Genomic DNA, 16,505 nt, shown 5'->3' with positions numbered 1-16,505 from the left:
GTGAACACTTGCTTATAGCTTAAGTCAAAAGAATATTCTTTGAGATAACACATCACAGTTTTATCAGGACTTGCAAGTAGGTAGGTTCATGAATTTATTTTAGACCAAATTGTATTAAAAATTGTCATATAAAGAATATGAATTCTTCTCACCCTACTCCTCCCATTATCAGTATCTTATCGGATTCCTTGTAAAACTGAGAAGTTGACATTTAATACAACATTAAAAAAAAATCTCATGAAAAAAAATTTCTCCTTTAAAAGAAACGTTTTGTTTTCGATACAGCATATATTTTATGGAATGTCTTTGGCTACATCATCAATTGTAAGATTATTTTTTCTGAGCCCTTTACACTGGACATGAAGATTGCTGCTGAGTTTGGAAAATTAAGATGTAAAATCAGAGCCCGGTGAGATTCTCATATCGTTCTCCTCCAATTTGGAAAGGCAGAGTGGGGCTAGTGAAAGACTCATAAAATAGTCTTTATGGCTCTCTCCAGGACAGATATGGAAGCCCATGCTCTAACCCTTCGCCCAGCTTCTGCAACTGCATTTCCGCAGGAAGAAAGAGAAGGGATTAGAAGGAGGATAATGTAGCCTTAAATCACTCTTCTCCTTCTTTGCCTGCTTGTGGAAGCCCTGGACTTTTATTACATGGCCCTCATATTGTGTAGTGTGACACAACAGAAAACACAACTTGTTTGACCCTTCCTCAATAAAAAATCATTTTGTCTGACATCCTATAAAAGCTATGCGCACGTCCTTACTAAGCTGAGTGTCTCCTCCAATTGGCCACAGAGAAGTATTGTAAACACATACAGGGCCACTAGAGATCTGTTTCAGCACAGCTCACCAAGAACTGGAAAACTCACCATTCCCAAGCCTGAAGCCGACTGCCAATCATTAATTTGGAAAAACAAAACAAACAAACAAACAAAGAAAACAAAAACAAAAAAAAAAGCATGTAGCACTGTGGTATGGAAAATAAAGCATTGTTTAAATCGTCTTCAAATTCTTTTACGTGCTCTGTAAATTACAATTAAAGTGTTCTTAAAATAAAACATAATTTGATCCACTATTCTAGTCCAAATTTGTAGCACACTAACCAGTTGACAAGAGAAAGGTGAGTCTCTGGAGGTCATTAGAAGTGCATGATGAGGGTCACACATTACAATAATTTTCCCAGAAAGCACAGTCAGGCCCCCAAATCCCCAGCCCTACTTATCTGGGACATCAGTGGTGCCAAGAAAGCAGGTTTGTGTGTCTGAGTATGTGCAGAAAAAGCCTCACAATCTTTGCTCTACACTGGCTTATGATTAGACCAGTCCAATAAGATGGAGTCAGAAGAATTCTTGACTCATGTCTAGTTGACATACTTCACATAAACAGTTTCTCTGCACATCTGCATTCTCAGCTACCAGCGAATAAACACAAAGCCTACATTAACAGGTATGGGTTATGTGACTGTTTCTCATAAAATATTTCATACTATGTATCACCTAATGGTTACCAAAGTTTAATCAAGTCTAGGACAGTATTTCTAAGTATACTATCCTTCAGTTTCTAGCCTTATTTTTAGGTGGTAAAGAGAGATTTTTGCCCCTCAAGATGAAAAGAAATAGTTATATATTGTGTAATGAAATGTTTCCTCTAATTAAATTATGAGCATCTCTATAGTTCTTGTAACTGATAAAATAAATAAAAACTTTACAGCAAAAATGCTGTCATCTATGTTTTCCTGTGATTTAAAATTATTACATTAGTTATAAATAAATATTTAATTATTTTATAATGAAAACACAGTACTAATCAAAGATAGAAAAGCCTAGGTTTTTTTTCATGTAGAAATGTAGTTTCATATGTACTCTTAAATGTTTTACATTTCCATTTTCCTCTAACAGAACGGCTAAGAAGACAGCAGAGAGATGGAGAAACCAAAAATAACAAGTTACTTTTTCAATTAACTTAAATCTAAATTTTTACCATCAATATATACAGAAATCATATACTCTGTCACAACACACACACACACACACACACACACACACACACACACACACACACACACCAGAATTCTTTTAATATATATAACAGGAAATAATCAAATATAGTTTAGTTTTTAAAGCAATGTATAAAAGACAAAAATTATTTCCTAAAGGCTTGGTATTATATGTTATAGCATACAATGGTTGTGTTTATAAGTAATTCTTTTCCTGAATATAACAGTGAACCTATTACACCCACACACACCCACACACACACACACAGACACACACACACAGTTAAGACTTGTACAATATTTAAAAGACCTCATTTACACATACATTGTAGTGGTTTTCAGTTGCTGAGCATGCTGTGTAGATCTGGTCTTAAAGAAAAGCAATCCTTCATCAATTACGGTTAAGGATTCCCAAACTGAAACACATGTGGATGACCATCATTCAAGGGGCCAGTCCACCCTTGCTGGATGGGGGTGGGGCAGGGAAGAGGAGAATAATGGCCCACATGATTGATTTCAACTAAGACCAAAATCTTGGAGGACAATTATTGGATTTACTGTTTGTTTTTCCAATGTTTTGATAGTTGGAGAGCTAAAAAAAGAAAAACGTTTCTAAAATCAAAGAAGTTGTCTTACCTTAAAAAATAGTTTATATAGATGCATATTCACACATATACATTACATATACATAATACATATATATTACACATAATATATATATTATACATATATAGTGTTTTTCTAAATTTTTAAAATTTATCTTACCTGGCCCAAAGCATTGGAATTCATCCCTGGTGCAAAACATGGTTCAGTTCATATTTTCACCATACCCATATCTAATATATAAAGTTTCAGTGTTAAAGTACCTTAAGTGTGCAGCCACCTTTATCATTTTCCCTTTCCTTCAGAAAAGCTAATTTTTTCCATTTTGTCCGAAGAGCGGTATTATATCTAATTAACATATCAACTTGTCTCCCCCTGTAACTGACAAATGCTAAATGCTTTATCAGTCTGGCACCAAAAATGATGTTGTCTCAGGCTTTCCCAGACTGCCCTGTCTGAAATGCTACATGAAAAGCTTTAATGATCATATATTAGGTGGGAACTTTAACCTTCTTTGTCCCAGGTCAATTGAGTAGGTAATTAGAAAAGTCAGCTCCACTTGTAATCCACTGAAAAGGAAACTTAGATTTACACAGCTTTTTGGTCATAGAAATCATACGGGGCTATGTAGAAAAGTAAAACAGGACTTAATTATAGTGGGTCTCACTTTCCATTTATTTAATGAGACTGGGAAAAATATTAAAATAAGAACAAAAGGTATGGCACATACCTTTTTATATGCCTTTCTTCTCAATTATAGGAGAAATTAAATTATCAATTTAAATATAAATGAGTAAGTTATTTGGAGTTGATTATATGCTTGAAATGACATGAATTAATATCTTGCATATGCACACCTAAAATACCATTTTATTTATTCTAAGAACAACCCACTAAAAAGCAGACACTTATGACCACATAATAGCTAACAGTTAGGTCTCTATGCCTGGCAGCTCACTAATATCTACCACTTATTAACTACCCATCACTCACACTTCCTGATGCATGACATTTTCCATCCTTATAAAAGAAATCATACAGTGTCCACTTATAGGGATGCTGTGAGGAGCAGAAAATGTATGAATGCATTCCATGGGAGGAGTTTTTTGTTGTCATTTCTCAAGAAACAGAGGTTGAAAGAGGTTTTAAAATTTGCCTAATCACAGTTAAGTGTCAGTACAGAGGTCTGGATGTGCCTTTTCTCCTGGAATCTTCAGATTAGCTTTTTAAAAAGGAAGAGAAAATCAGCTGTACATGCTCTTGATTTAGAAGTTGGACATAGGGACATTCAAGACTCCAAAGTGGTAAAGCAAGAGGTAGGCTTCCAACTTAACAGAGAACTTCCGGGGACAGGGGGGTACATGGAGCAAGCCAGAAGCTTCCAGCTATCTGGAAGAAGATATAGAGTTGTTCCACAGACAGGATCAGATGCAGGTGGCACACAAATCCTACATAGTCACCATGTCACTCTTTCACTGTGACTGACAGTTGAAATCACATACTGGACTGATCATATTCCATTAGGTCCAAAAGATGAAATCTGAAAAATAGAATTATCTTCCAATGCATGTACCACTCCAAACATACCAGCTTCTGCAAGTGAGCCTCTCTGAATTATGTATAACAATTTTAAACTGTGTTGCTTTGAGGCAAGTGTCACTTTTCTCCATACAACCCACTGAAAGCTGACATAGACTGGCCCTGGGTAGTCTCATTAAATATCTTTTTACCTCACAGCAACCTTATCCACCTCCATCTATTTAGAAGCTCTTTCCAGCCAAGGGCTTTAAAGATGTTCTGACCATTGTTTAGAACACTCTTTTACAACTAAAACATCATCTACAAACTTTTGTATTGTAGCTAAAGAGTCACTTGCTAAAAAGAAACTCTTAGAGAACCCTTTGGAAAAAAATGAAACAAAAAACAAAAGTGAGGTGGAAAATGTAACCATTTAGTTTTTCTGACTGTCCCAGTTGTTGAGGAAGGACAGAGGTTGATTTATTTGTGAATAAATGCCTAGACCTTAAGCTAGACTTGTTCTTTCCAGTAGCTGGAACATAACTCATTTATTCCGTTTATACTACTCTATGTCTGCCATATGGGGGTTTCCTCTCCTCAATTTCAGTCATCTGACTTCCTCGGAGAGCATCAGGATGGCGAATCTTCCTGTGCCTGACTGGTTCCCAGAGTTCCTCTCTCTCTCTCTCTCTCTGCCAGATGTCCCACCTTTTAATCCTGCCTCTGTTTATTGGCCATCAACGTTTTATTGACAGGCGATGCTCCACAGAGTAAATAAGAGATTATCCCTACAGGGAAAGAAGAGCAAGAGGAGAAATGCATATGAGACAAGTAGTACATGTACATAAATAAACATTTATAAGTAAATTTATATATATAAATAAACTATATACTCTATATAGATAAAATGCATGTATTATATGAAAAATAAATACATGTATTTAATAAAAGTATATTTATAAATACATGTGCAAAAATAAAAATATTACAATTGAAATTCATTAATTTCTGTGACGAATATATGTTAATAAACAAGCCACATTTTCTCCTCTCCTCATTTTCTTTTCTATTCTTTCTTCCTTTCACCCTCCTTTCCCCTTCCTCTTCCTCTTTTTTCTCTAAATGTGTCCTAATAGATCGTATTATTTATTCATTAAGCAAACTACCCTATTTAGCAATTACTTAGCCCTAGGAATGCTTAAGTGAGGACCAGTTTCTGCTTGTACCATTTGTTACCTTCCTTAATGGGATTCACAGCCCCTCCCATCCCCCCTCCCCTCCCTCGCCCCCCCCCCACAGGCAAGCCTGTGAGCTCCAGGACCTGCAGCCAAGGATAACTGTGTTTATTCCTTACTGTCATTTCCTTTGAATTTCCATAAAGTCCAGCTTATGGAAATAATTAGTGAACATCTACTAAACAAGTTACAAATAAATTAATGTTAGTTCCTGTTATTGTTTGAGCATAAAATGTTCCCCACCCCCCACCCACCCCCCCCACCCCCCCACCCCCCCTCCATAAACTCATGGGTTGAATTCTTAGTTCCTAATTGGTGGTCAAGCAATTAGGTCACATTGGGAGGAGGAGCCTACATGAAGAATGTGAGTCAGTAGTAAAATCAGGATTGGTCCTTGGCTTCTTGCTGGTCTTCTTCCTCTCTGCCCTCACCTGCAGAGTCTCATTAGCCATGCACTCTCACCTGACAGATGTGGTCTGAGCCCTCTGAAACTGTTTTTCAGGTATTTCTGGCAACGGGAACACTAGCTATTACAGACAGCATCCTCCTAAGTGGTGTAGGAGAACATGAAAATATAAGGCCCTACACACTAACTAAAAATAGAAAAGACTGGACCGAGCCTCTCAAGACTTATTGATAGCTAAATCTTGAGAGCCCCTTCATGATCATGATGAACTGTTCAGTTAAGAATTCTGAGAGCATGAGGCTGTAGAGAAGAGATCTAAACTTTCCAAAAGTAAAGAAACGGTGGAAGTGTGTGTGTGTGTGTGTGTGTGTGTGTGTGTGTGTGTGTGTGTGTAGAAAGAGAGAGGGGGGATGCACTTTGAATCATGCCTTCATAAACAAGCATTAAGGCACTCATAACTTGGGTTCTTTCTCAATAGGAAAGACAAGACAGAATTCCATTCTCTAGTACATAAATCTTTTGCTACTTGTACTTGTTATGATAATCAAACAACAAAATAACTTTAAATTTTTTAATGAAATAAACAAGTGGCCAGGCCATGTGTAATTAAATCTGGCACCAAAAGGAATGGAAAATATTAGATTATGCAAATATTAATTAGTGGGAATGAAATTGACATAAGGATCAAAAACACAGCAGAAAAATGAATAGATGAGTGAATAGCCCACAGAAGATATTATGAAAAATATTGCAACTGTGTTAAGTACCAAAGATCAGAAGCAGATACGTCTTCTAAGAAGGACAATGCTCGCTCATTGATATAAGAGGAATTCCAGATCTTATCAAAATTAAATTAAACAAGCAGAAAAAAAGACCAGACCCCAAACCAGACGTAGATTCTCTAAGCCAGAAAGGAGCGATGGAAAACAAGAGAAGCAGAGTTGTACTGGGCATAGTAAGTGAGACCCACAGAAGGTCTATTCCCTCTTCAGAAACATGCTTGCACTTGAACCCCAAATATTCTCCTGCCACACAGAGAACTCAAAACCATGAAGGGCTGGTCAGGATGTAGCCATGGTGGGACACTTGCCTAGCAGGTGTGAGGTCCTGGATTTAATCTGTATTGCTGCATAAAGGGGAAATACAATCATGAAACTAGACCACAGGCAGAAACACCACACTGGGAAATGCTTTGCTGGTGCATTTTAGCTAAATTGCACAAGTGGACTTACACAGAACTATGTAATTTGTTTGGTTTATAACATCTATTACACCAGAGTGCTTTCATTGAAAGTAACAGCATGAGAGGACCTTAAATAATAATTAAATTAAGCAGTCTCTCTACAGCTTTACTTTTTTATTATGATCTACATATACACTTTGGTTTGTCTAAGCTTTTGGCTTTTAATTGAAATGTATTCACTTGGAAATTTAGGTTTAAAAAAATCTAAATTTATTTCTAGATTCACTAAAATGTCATTTACTATATATTTTTTTCTTCGTATGGTTTCCTTGACAAGCACAGGTAGTGCTTTTTCAAAATGCTTCTAGGTGCTCTAGGTGTCCAGTGAATGCATAATAGGTGCACATATATACATAAAAGGGAGTGTGCACATGCATTGTGTGGGGGCAGGGATTCATATCAGCTCTTTTCACAAATTTTTCTCTGATTGTTTTTCTTTGGGGAGGGGTTAGGACAGGGTTACTCACTGAATCTGGAGCTCACCTATTTAACTCGCCTTGCTAGGCACCAAGCTCCTTTGTGCCCCTTCCTACCCCTCAACACTGACATTATAGACATACAACCATATTAAGTTTCTATAGGAGTACAAAGGCTTTACCACTGTTTGATCTTCCTAGTAATGGAATTACCATTTCTACTCTTCTTTAATGTCAGTTGCCTTCCCTTTTAGAAAAAGTAAAAAAAAACCTTGGCTCTGTATTGAGCTTTTGTTGCTGCTGTTTTCTTTTGGTTTTTTGTTGTTGTTGTTGTTTATTTGTTTGAGGTTTTTATGCTAAATGTAAATAGGCCAAAAGCAAACAAACAAAAACACACAAAAAAATGTTTCTCTAAATACTTTCCAACTAATTGTAATTGTCCTATTAAGCATATAATTTATAAATTATATGCACTTATAAAAAAGAATTTTAAATTCATTTTATTGTAGAAACATTCTAGTTGAATAAAACATATTAAATAATATATCTCCTACAAATGCAAGTTAGTTAATGTTTAAAAAAAAGTGTTAAACCACAACATAAATTCCTCCTTGGAAGTGTGTGTGTGTTTGTGTGTGTGTGTGTGTGTGTATAATTCACATTAGTTTTACTTAGTTATTATCTGAAGATATTAATCCTAACATATTTAGGAACATTTTCACTTCCTGTGGAACTTTGGCTTTACTGTGACTTTCCCTTTCATGACTTTAAAGATGTTGCTGTTTCCAGTCTTCATTCCTGATGTAAGGACCTTGCAGGTCACCATCAAGCTTTATCAGAAAGTTAAAAGATGGACAAACTGAAAAGTCAAAAGCTCTTCTTAGACTAGACTTCAAGAGCAAGAGAGTTGAGGGCTGCAGTTACAGGGCATGTGCCAAGTTTTTCCTCTCTGTAACTGAAGATCTAACAGAAGACATATGAGGAAGGATTTATTTCAGCTTATGGTTGCCAGGACATTTTAGTTCATCACGAAGGGAAGGTGTGGTCTCACTCACTGTGGTGGGAGATTAAAAAAAGACATCGCCCATCACAGCAATTAGGACTCAAGAGATCACAAAATGCAACCAGAAAAAGGAATGATCTTGAAGGCCTAATACAGTGACTCCCCTCTTGCAGCCTTCTAAACAGTGTCGTAAAACAGATAGTTTTTCTTGCTTTGCCTACTTTCTCCTTGCAGTACACTCAGTACACATGAGGAACTGAAGGGGTTTGCAACCACATAGGAAGAACAACAATATCGACTAACTAGATCTGCCCCCCAGACTTCCCAGATTCTAAACCACCAACTAAAGAGGGATTTACCCATGGCTCCAGCTGCATATGTAGCAGAGAATGGCATTGTCCGGCATCAATAGGAGAAGCCCTTGGTCCTGTGAATGCTCCATTCCCCAGTGTAGGAGAATGCCAGGGTGGTGAGGTGGGAGTGGGTAGGTGGGAGGGAGAGTACTCTCATAGAAGCAGGGGGAGGTGAATGGAGGTGGATGGAGGGGTGTTCCAGAGGGGAAACTGGGAAAGGGGATAACAATTGAAATGTAAATACATAAAATATCCAATAAAAAATACTTTAACCTCCCTTATACCCCACTGACCAAAAATAAGGCAAGAACTAATAGGGCAATTCCAATCTCCATTGTCTGTAGTCCAGTCGCACTAATGGAACACCAAACAGGAATCAGTAGCAGCAGTCTGATCCAGAAGAAACCGAGAAACTCTGTTGATTGACAGGAGCCTATCAAAGCAGAAAGAAGCAACTGGAACAGCACCAGAAGTTCTTTGGTGCTTTTCTTTTTATGAAGTCAAATCAAGGGAAGATCAGCAAAGAAAGCAGGGCAAACAAATCCTAGAGCATCATCAGCAAAGACTAAAACCAATGAGGACTAAGGAAGACCAGCAAGGTGAACCAATGCCAGAATGCCATTCACTGTCTGTTGGGATATACTTAGACCCTTTTCAAACATCATGTGTCCTCTCAAGCATCCTCTACAGCAAAACAGCCCATGCATTTTCACCAGCAAACTTCCAGAGATACATGTCTGTTCTCTGTAAAACATCCTCCCAGTTGTCTACATCAGCAAAACATTCTTTCAGAAGACAGTTTCTAGAAAATCATCACATGATACAACTGGGTCCCTGTGGAAAGCAAAAATCACCACTTCAAGAGCCTAACCCTCTTGGGTGTTATCAGAGCTGAGATGACCAACTTCAGCCCCACCTTGCTGTCCCGTCCCACCACTGCTTTGAGGGGCAGGAGCTGAAAAATGTCAAAAAAAAAAAAAAAAAAAAAAAAAAAAAAAAAAAGAAAGGTCAAAGCCCAGTGGTAAGGACTCACTCAAAACTGAACCACTGGTCTGGCTAGAGACTCTTTCTTAATTCCCACTTCACCATTTCCTGTTCTGCTACTTCAAAAACTACAAGGAGAACAATGGGTTTAACACTCGTTTGTGCCATATAGTCAGGACCTGCCTCCAAAACAAAATACCATGGTAAGTAGGCAAAACTAAAGGTTTAGAGATGTTTTTAAATAAGCAAAGCCAAAGCTTGGCATGGTGAGTGTCACCTCTCATCTCAATTCTTTGGTGGGTGAAATAGGATGACTTGCTAAGAGTTGTAGGTCAGTCTCACCTATACAGTAAGACCCTGTGCCAAAAAGAAATCACATAGCAGCAAGAACGATAAGAATAACAGAGAAGACACTTAATTTGGAAAATAAATGAAAATACAGAAACACTAAATACACACAAATGTTGTAGTTTCACATTATCTTTTAAACGTATATGCACTCATACTTTTTGAGACAGAGTTTTAGTCTGAATACCAGATTTGCCCAAAGCTTGCTACTGTGCCCCAGGCTAGACTAAAACTCATCATTTGTGTCCCTGAGCTGAATAAAAATAAACAATCAGGTGCGAATTTGGCAAATATTTATTGAATTACTAACTTGTACCAGGCAAGACAATGTAAGAACTAAAGAAGGTAGGGCGCTTAAAGGTATAAGAGAAATTATTTAATTCTCACTAATGTACAAAGCAGAGTCTATGGTTAACCATAAGGTTAACATGATTGAGAATTAATATTTAATATCTATTACATATATATTATGTATAATGTATTATATATTAATATATATGAAACAATCCTTAATTTTTTTCTAAGCATACTAGTAAAAATAGAGTAGAGGGACCTCAAGATGAAGGAGGCTGACTGAGGATGTGGCTCAGCAGCAAAGTTGCCATCTGCTATGTGCAAAGCCCTAAGAATTCCATTCTGAGAATGAGAAGAAAAAAAAAAAGAAAGGATCAGAAATTACTACAGATGTACAGAGACAAGAGAAAGGTCGTCAAGTTAGGTCATGAGATGGGAGCAGAGCTCTGGAAACAAAAGCCTTGATGCAGGCAGGTGTCACAGAACACAAAGTCTCTGAAACAGTGAAGCCATGGGTGAGGACCTGAAGTACAGCGGAGCTGCGATGGAGACCGTATTTATTCTGTCTAACAGAGTCGAACTTAATTGGAGGGGAAAACATTGATCTGCCACGCCCCCTCTCTGATGCTGAAACTGAAAAGTTATTTTTAAAATATAATTAGGACTTTGAGACAACTCAGAAATGGCAGGCTGAAGCATCAAATGTCATTGACGTTTCTTTTTAGGTTTCCCATTTCTTGTGAGTACAGTATACTTCTCTTGTTAGCATCAGGTGACAACGCTCTTCAACTGGGTGCCATATTCTCCTGGGTTTCGCATTCCATTTCAGCTAGCAAATCTGACAATTAAATAGACAAATTTAAGTGGCTCATAAACAATCAAAGGACCTTTCCTGGAGCTTAGGCACTGCATCTGAGCCTGCTGAGATTCTCCTCTTCCCCTTAGTCCTTGCTCAGAAGGATTGATTGGTGCCCGAAGTACAAAGACACTGGCTTGTTTGTTTGGGCAGTAATTGTCTCTCTTCCTTAAAAGGAGCCTCAAAATTGCTTCTATGTTTAGAAACAAGATTGCTCTGTTGCTGCTATTGATCAGAAAGTCTTACCTCTTAGAGTTGCTATTTGACTGATGAACAGACAACATTTGTTGGACACAAGCTAAAGACACAGGAATCCTTATTTGAACACATGTCTATTGAGGCCATTATGACTTTTCTATGAGAACATTAATTGTAGGGGTTTTACTGACTACTAGCACTTTGACTAAACATGATGGGAATCTCACATTTCTGGTTGTTTTGGGGATTGTTTTGGTTCTTGCAAAGCTGGGCATTAATCACTTGGCCTTTAAGCATGCTAGCAAGTACTCTACCAGTGATCTTTATCTGCAACCAACTTTCTGATTTATTTGGTTCAGTGAGGACAATTTATTTGTTAAAGAAAAAGGCTCTTGAGCCAATATACAAAAAGCAAATCCCAACTTAATAATCCTCAGTTACACCAATTGGGAGGAAAATAGGGTCAGTCACATTTAATATACATATGCACTGTGGCGGAAAGAGTCCCCAGGTCATTCATAAACACCTTCCTCACAAAAAACCACCAGAATTCTCACTCACCATAGCAGCTAGAATCTCTCGTGTTGAACATCATGAATATTCTTCAATCAGTGAACTAACTCAGGCACACCGTAGAGCTTTGCTGTTCAGTAAGTACTTTCCATTAATGTAATCTTGCTCCAGACTTTTAAAGCCTCAGATAGCTGTTTCTCTCTTTACATTAAACATATGTTCCCTGGCCACAGTACCAGAAAGTCCAAGTGGATCAAGGACCTTCACATAAAACCAGACACACTCAAATTAATAAAAGAGAAAGTGGGGAAGAGCCTTGATCACATGAGCACTGGAAAAATTTTTCTGAACAGAACACCAATAGCTTATGCTTTAAGATCAAGAATCAACAAATGGGACCTCATAAAATTTCAGTTTCTGTAAGGCAAAGCATACTGCCATTAGGACAAAATGGCAACTAACAGATTGGGTAAAGATCTTTGCCAATCTGATAGAGGGCTAAAACCAATATACACAAAGAACTCAAGAAGTTAGATTCCAGAAAAACAAATAACCCTATTAAAAATGGAGCCCAGAACTAAACAAAGAATTCTCAACTGGAGAATACTGAATGTCTGAGAAGCACCTAAAGAAATGTTCAACATCGTTAGTTATAGGAAAAATGCAAATCAAAACAACCCTGAAATTTTGTATCACACCAGTCAGAATGGCTAAGATCAATAAGATCAGCATCCCAGATACTGATGAAGATGTGGGGAAAGAGGAACACTCTTCCATTGTTGGTGTGATTGCAAGCTGGTACAACCACTTGTTGTAAATCAGTCTGGTGGTTCCTCAAAAAAACTGAACATAGTACTACCTGAGGACCCTGAGTATATACGACTCCTGGGTATATTCCCAAAATATGCCCAAACATATACAAGGACACATGCTCCACTATGTTTATAACATCCTTATTTATAGTAGCCAGAAGCTAGTAAGAACCCAGATGTTCTTCATCAGAGGAATGGATACAAAAAAATGTGGTACATTTATACAATGGAGTACTACTTGGTTATTAAAAACAATAACGTCATGGAATTCTTAGGCAAATGGATGATAGTAGAAAATATCATACTGAGTGAGGTAACACAATCACAAGAAACACACATGCTATGTACTCACTTATAAGTGGATATTAGCCTAAAAGCTTGGATTACCCAAGATACATTACACAAACCACATGAAGCTCAAGAATATGGAAGACCAAAGTGTGGATGCGTCAGTCATTCTTAGAAGTGGGAACAAAAATATCTGCAGAAGAAAATATGAAGACAAATTTTGAAACAGAGACTGAAGGAAAGGCCATCCAGAGACCGTCACACCTGGAGATCCAGCCCATATACAGCCACCAAACCCAGACAATATTGCTGATGCCAAGAAGTACATGCTGACAGGAGCCTGCGATAGCTGTTTCCTGAGAGGTTCTACCAGATCATGACAAATACAGAGGCAGATGCGCACAGCTAACCATTGAACTGAGAATGGGGTCTCCAAGAGAGGAGTTAGGATTAAAGGATCTGAAGGGGTTTTCAACCCCACAAGAACAACAATACCAGTTAACCAGAGCTTTCAGGAACTAAACTACCATCCAAAGAGTACACATGGATGGCCCCATGGCTCCAGCTGCATATGTAGCAGAGGATGGCCTTGTTGGACATTAATGGGAGGAGAAGCACTTGATCCTGCCAAGGCTCAACACCCCAGTGTAGGGGAATGTCATGGAGGAAGGAGGTGGGAGGGTGGGTGAGCTCCCTCACAGAAGCAGGGGCAGGAGGGATGGGATGGGGGTTTATGGAGGGGAAACTGGGAAAGGGGATAACACTTGAAAAGTAAAATTTTAAAATCCAATTTTTTAAAAAAGGAAGAACATAAAACACAAAAAGGAGGAGAAAGCCATAAAACAGTGTGTATACAAACTGATTATAGAAATTTTCTATTTTGTCATGAGCAACTTGAACTTATTGTCCTTTTAACTTGCAATGGAGAAAAGTGTTATGTTTTAAACAGATCTGTCCTCCAAAAGAAATTTGATGCAGAATAATGTAAGATTCCCATGCCAAAATTAAATCTCTCTAGACTTGTTTACATTAGAATTGGAAAGTGTTGCCCTCCTTAAGAAGAAATAAAATGGTTGCAGCCGTCCCTTTTCCATTTCCTCCGACCCACTCCCCTCCACACAGTCTTTCCTGTTTCTGCCAACAGAAGTTCTGTTTTGCTAATGCCCCAGACCTAAGGATTTAGGATCATTTTTGCATTTTTGGCTCTCTTCCTCAATATGTCAGTCAAGGCTGTTGGCTTTGTGTGCAGGATATGTTCAAAGTCTTACCAGGGCTTTCACTCACTGGATCATTTTCAGCAGTCTCTAACCAGATCTTTCTAAATCTATGTCTCTGTTCTCTACTCTCGTCTTGAAAGGCCATGTTCCACTGCCCTTATTCTACTATTGGTCTAGTATCTACTAATATGTTTCCATTTGCTCTGCAGCATTATCTATCACCATTTGCCCCCATTCATTCTTTTCTAGTCATCTTATGTTTTATGGAAAACTTGGAGGAACACATGGGGAAGACACGATCACAGAATGGAAACAGGACATAATAATCAATGCCAGTTTGACACGATACAGGGACTGGAGGAATGAACTACTATTCCTCTCCTTCCTCACCCTCACCTTCCACAGAAGCCACACCAACCTCCTCATAATCCCTCTTTAGGGCAGCCATGTCCCCATGGGCCTCAGAGAACACTCCCTCCTCCATGGCCTCACCCACATGCCAGTACACTAAGGCATGCTTGGCATACATCAGATCAAAACTTATGATCTAGGCAAGCACAGGCCTCAGCAATGGCTGTGGTATTGCTCAGCATGCATACAGTTATCTGGACCTTAGCCAGGTCGCCACCAGGTACCACAGTGGATGCCTGGTAATTAATACCAACCTTGAAGCCAGTGGGACACCAGTTCACAAACTGGATGCTGAGCTTGGTCGTGATGGTGGCAATGGCAGCATTGACATCTTTGAAAACCACATCACCATGGTACATCAGGCAGCAAGCCATGTATTTACCATGGCGAAGGTCACATTTCACCATCTGCTTGGTTGGCTGAAAGCAAGCATTGGTGATCTCTGCTACGGAAAGCTGCTCATGGTAGGCTTTCTCAGCAGAGATGACAGGGGCATAAGTGGCCAGAGGGAAGTGGATTCGAGGTTGATCTGGAATTTTGTCAGATCAACATTCAGGGTCCCATCAAATCTGCGGGAAGCAGTGATGGAAGACACAATCTGGCTATTAAGAAGGTTGAGGTTAGAGTAGGCTGGACGTTTGATGTCAAGGTTTCTATGACAGATGTCATAGATGGCCTCATTTTCTACAATGAAGGCACAAGGCACAATCAGTGTACTGCAGGGTGGTGTGGGTGGTGAGGACGAAATTGTAAGGCTCAACCACAGCAGTGGAAACCTGGGGGGGGGGGGGATGGCTGAGTAAATGGAGAACTCCAGCTTAGACTTCTTTCTGTAATCAACAGAGAGCCTCTCCATCAGCAGGGAGATAAACCCAGAGCCAGTCCCTCTGCCAAAGTTTTGGAAAACCAAGAAGCCCTGGAATCCCATGTCCTGGTCAGCCAGTTTGCAAATTCTGTCCAAGACAAGGTCAATGATCTCTTTGCCTATGGATTGGTAACGACAGGCAGTTATTGGCAGCAACTTCCTTGCCTGTGATGAGCTGCTCAGGGTGGATGAGCTGGTGGTAGGTGGGTACCAGGTCTACTAACACTGACCTGGGAACATGCTTGCCAGCACCTGTGTTGAAGGAGTTATCTTCTCCCCCAATGGTCTCGTCACTTGGCATCTGGCCATCAGGCTAGATGCCGTGTTTCAAGCAGGAGAGCTCCTAGCAGATCTAGATACAAGCCTGGCCAACGTGGATGGAGATGCACTCACACATGATAGCTATGTGTTAGAAGGCAGGAGTGATGGAAGCAGACACCAGGTCCCAGTTAATGTTCCTGACAACTAAGAGTCCAACGTAATTAATGTAACAGGGCCTCATTTTTCTTTAAATAAATAATTCATATCTTACTATTTTTTCTATGCCTGATTTTCTTCATAGTACTCACCATACCCTTGACTTACAATATCATTACTTATTTTATATCTCCCTTGATTTATGGTTCACAGAAGGTACTTAACAAACATATCATGATTTAGAGTGATGATAGCAAGAAAAATAAAAATGGTTTTGGATTCTAGATTTCCTAGAGCTGTAAGTAGTCTTTAGCACAACATCTAGAGTCAATAATTTAGGAGTACAACTTCCTCAAAACTATTCACAGATGCTTGCACTGCAATCATCATACTGAGATCAGAGACCCCGGTAGTGGAGCTGAGGGAAAGACTGGGGAAGCAAAGGGGATTAAAACCTCATAGGAAGAACAATGTCAGCTGTCTGGACCATCCAGAGATTTCAGGTACTAGACTACCAACCAAGGAGT

General features: G+C 38.9%; 1 pseudogene across 1 annotated transcript; it reads right to left on the bottom strand.

Annotated features, from left to right (window-relative positions):
* Positions 1–14,655: 14,655 nt before the first annotated feature.
* LOC308429706 (tubulin alpha-1B chain-like) lies at positions 14,656–15,801 on the bottom strand (annotated as a pseudogene). Its single transcript has 2 exons — positions 15,792–15,801; positions 14,656–15,680 (listed from the first exon to the last, which is right to left on the bottom strand). The product of its transcript is annotated as a tubulin alpha-1B chain-like (transcript).
* Positions 15,802–16,505: the final 704 nt, after the last annotated feature.

This window comes from Micromys minutus (genome assembly GCF_963924665.1).
Source record: "Micromys minutus genome assembly, chromosome: 14".
Taxonomy (NCBI): Eukaryota; Metazoa; Chordata; class Mammalia; order Rodentia; family Muridae; genus Micromys; species Micromys minutus.
The sequence above is the reverse complement of the archived record's forward strand: the minus strand, read 5'-3'. Positions and strand labels throughout refer to the sequence as shown.